This window comes from Papaver somniferum, chromosome 9, assembly GCF_003573695.1.
Source record: "Papaver somniferum cultivar HN1 chromosome 9, ASM357369v1, whole genome shotgun sequence".
In the NCBI taxonomy this organism is placed as follows: domain Eukaryota; kingdom Viridiplantae; phylum Streptophyta; class Magnoliopsida; order Ranunculales; family Papaveraceae; genus Papaver; species Papaver somniferum.
In genome coordinates, this window is record NC_039366.1 from 122,447,009 (window position 1) to 122,450,884 (window position 3,876).

Sequence of the window (3,876 nt, forward strand, 5' to 3'; positions counted from 1 at the left end):
GTTCATTTTCTGCCTCTAAACGTGCTTGAATTTCACTGAGCGTAACACTTATACTTTCACAAGTCTCATTGAATATCTTAGACCGTTGTGTACTCTCTTCTCTTGAACTAACTGCACGTTCATACTCCCTTCGAATTTGTTGGTAGGTTTCTTCTAGAGATTGAACAGGTTTAGAAATGTCATAATCAGGACTAGTTTTTAAGTAATTTTCCAAAAACGCATGACTAGTACTATAATATTCCTGATTTTCTTGCTCGTAAGACCAATTCGTGTGTGGATAGTAATTGGGCTCACTATGGTATGAACCATAACCTTGAAAAGGTTGGCGTTCCCAACTACTATTCCCACCATGGTCATAAAACTGATGATGTCCATATTCAAATTCAGGTCGATACTCATTGTATTGGCTTCTATCATACCAGTTCGACATTCTTAATTGCAAGGGAATTATACACAACCACAAACAAGGCCGACTCGACTCCACCAAAACAAACCTAAAGATTTCTAGCAAACAAAAAGCATGATGGATCCACTTAGATTGTTTCTATACCAGCTTCTATCTTTCGAAAGGGAATTCGTTGCAATTTGAGCAAACCCCTCTGGAATCAATCCGAGTCAAAGTAAGTTGAATTGAGGCGAGGGAAGCTCAGTGGAGCTTTGATACCCAAGGCCTCACCGCTATCACAAGGCGGCGCAGTCACGCATTCAACTCACAGAAACCATCATGAACTTTGGAGTGTGCTTAAAGAGCAACCAATATTTTTCGAACGAGTTTCCTATTAAGCTCGTTACCCTATCGGTCTCGTTCTATTCCAAATTTTAAGCTTGGGTTCGCGTTAGGTTTCGTTTTCCTAAGGCGGGCAAGAAGGGAACGGTGATGAAATCCGAACCCTTATCTTGTTTAGGCCAGGCCTTGCCCTTTACTAGGAAAATAAAGACAGTCCGGTTCGTCCTCAAACAATTATCACCTTAAGGCAGACAGTAACCCGCTTGCAGGAGATTCGTGGGTGTTTCGATTGGACTTACCTCCCGTACCAGACGGGCGATGAACCGTTGTCGTCGACTCGGGCCACGACTCCTATGCCGTGTGCGAACCCGAGGGGCCGAGACGATATAGTAATCGTCGTCCTTCCCTGCACACAGTTTATATAATATTTTTTTTTTATAATTTATAACCCTTCCGTAGGGTTTTAAAAAAATAAAGTCCAATTGTTTAAAGTCCAAAGTACAAAATAAATAAATAAATAAAAAATTACAGTTTTCCTCACACACTCTAAAAAAAATTAAAAATTAAATCCTAAAATTGTCCTTTTTTTTCTTGTCTTTTCGCTTTTCGCTTTAAGCTTTTTCCTCTCCAAGTCCTTAGTGCTCCACTTCGAACCTGTAAATCAAAGACAAAAAGACAAAGTAAAAAGGAACAAATAATAAAAAAATAAAATAAATAAACCTAAAAATTCTACCTAAGCACAAATCCGCGTCGGCGGCGCCATTTTGATTAAAGATTTTTCGGTGGTTGTAGTAATAAAGGTTCGAACTCTAAGATTTGTGAAGGTGAAGGATTTTTAGATTTATAAAAATTATATACAAATATAGACAAATTGGTATAGAGGTACTGGGACTAAAGATTCGGCCATTTTTCATTTTCAAGTGGTTCAGAAATTAATTCTAGGCAATTATAATCTAAAACAAAATGAAGATTAACTCTATTCTTTGCCAAAGTAGATTTTATAAAATATTACTTGTATTTCTTAAGCATGGCATATCAAAAATCCCTAGGACTAAGCATAAACCATCAAATGAAATCACAAATAATTAATTAAAATCTTAATTCAATTAAAATTGGTGCAAAAAGTAAATATAGAATTAAATAAAATTACCCCAAGTATGAAGTTTGGCCTCCTCCGTCGTCCCAGTGTTGGGGTTTATCTCATCATGGTAAAAATGCTCTCAAAATATTTCATTGATGCTCAAAAGTGTTTTACAATGAAGAGAAATACAAGAAATTGATGAAAAACAGAACTCTGCGACCCACAGAAGGCGTCCAGAATCAACGACAGAGCTGAGTTGCTGTTGTCGTTGAAGAACTACGACCCACACAGGACAGTCGATGTTGCTGTTGATAAACGACTGCTTCTGCGAGTCCGTTCTTCGTGTTCTTCAGGCGTGTTAATGGCAGCAGCAGCAGGTAACTTCTCTGCAACTCCTCCTACGCCTCTCTGCTCGCCTCCAAACCTCCCCAAACTCTCGACAGCCTCTTCCAAATGACCGATACTTGTATTTATAGTGTTTTGGAGCAAGAAATCCGACCATTGATTTCGTATATTTTCTATTTAATTCGATTATTCTTTGCTGCCCATATTTAACAATAATTTCCATTTTTGGCTTCTACACACGTTAGATTTGATCCTGCACGCTCTAGTTAGCCTTCTCCACGTCTCAACACTCTTTCAACGCTAGTAGAACTCCTCCATGCACACAAGAACTTCAATTTTGCTCGTGTTACAGTACACGTGCTCTGTTTTGGGTGTGTGAATCATCACGAAGTTTCCAGCCAATTCCGATCGAATTCGATGCCAAAAATGTGTTCCTTCAGCTATATCACATCTTCCTACCAATTTTGAGCCATTGAATCGCACCACAACACCTTCATTTTGTCGATTGAAATTCTGCCAGTTGATGAACCAATTTTCCCGCCAAAAAGTTTATTTGAATTTGAGAAGAAGGTGTCCTGGTGGTGCCCCTTAGTAATTAGGTTACCCCTTATCCAAAAGCGAGAGTCCGAATAACACTTGTCCTCCGGGTGACAAAATCAACTTTTCAAGCAGAATTTTCCAAAAATGTTTATTTCCAAAAAATACCTACAAATACATAAAATAACAAAATTAGTACAAAATCGAGTGCCAACAATATATAGTATTGAGATCAAATTAGACACAAAAATGTGTCTATCAATAATCCATTGTTAACAGACTCCGTTCTGTGCGTGATTGAGCACAAGAGATTCAAGTGGTGTTGTGCAGGTTTAATTGAAGATTAAAGAAGATTTGAAGACGAAGAAGATTTCTTATTGGTTTCTCATATCTTTGTATAGCACAAACCTTGATCGTCTGGGATCCAACTAATATCGGATTTATTCGATTAATTAGTTGCGTGAGATCGGCATCGCTTAATAGTTTCTTATTGGATTCTATATTGATTGATTACAAATATAAACTCTGATACTTTGGTAGTTGTTGGATAGATTTATCTAACCAGCAAAAGGAGTTTATTAGGTTAAACAGAAGAGCCTTTGCATATGACTTGAGATATCTTTATCTTGAAAGAATCAATAGAGTTGTTACCAAACAGATTTTTTGTTCCTTTACTGTTTGGAATACGATCCAAAGGAACTGTTCCAGTGCATGCACTTATTAAATGTCGAATGCGCATGGATACTGAAGAAACTAAGTGAACTAGGGTTAGTTTCTTGGTCTAAACTATACGAAGTTGGTGTAGATTTTGTATAGCGGCTTAATTCTGAGAGTATTCAATTCTGGACTAGGTCCCGAGGTTTTTCTGCATTTGCGGTTTCCTCGTTAACAAAATCTTGTTGTGTCATTTACTTTTCCTTTCTGCAATTATACAAACTTTAACTCCGTATTACTTGATAGTGATCCTATAAAGTTTAGTTAAGTCCGAACCTATTATCAAGTAATCACACTTTGATTGTTGTATGTCTCGATCTCGTATCCGTAGACGGTCACACAAAGTGTGAATACCGATTTGTCGTATTGTCTCGACTTTGTCCATAGACAATCACTTTCAGTAAGAGGACTTATAGGTGGATATTTTAAAGATTGTGGTGTATTTGGGTACCCTCGTCTTTTCAATTGGTAT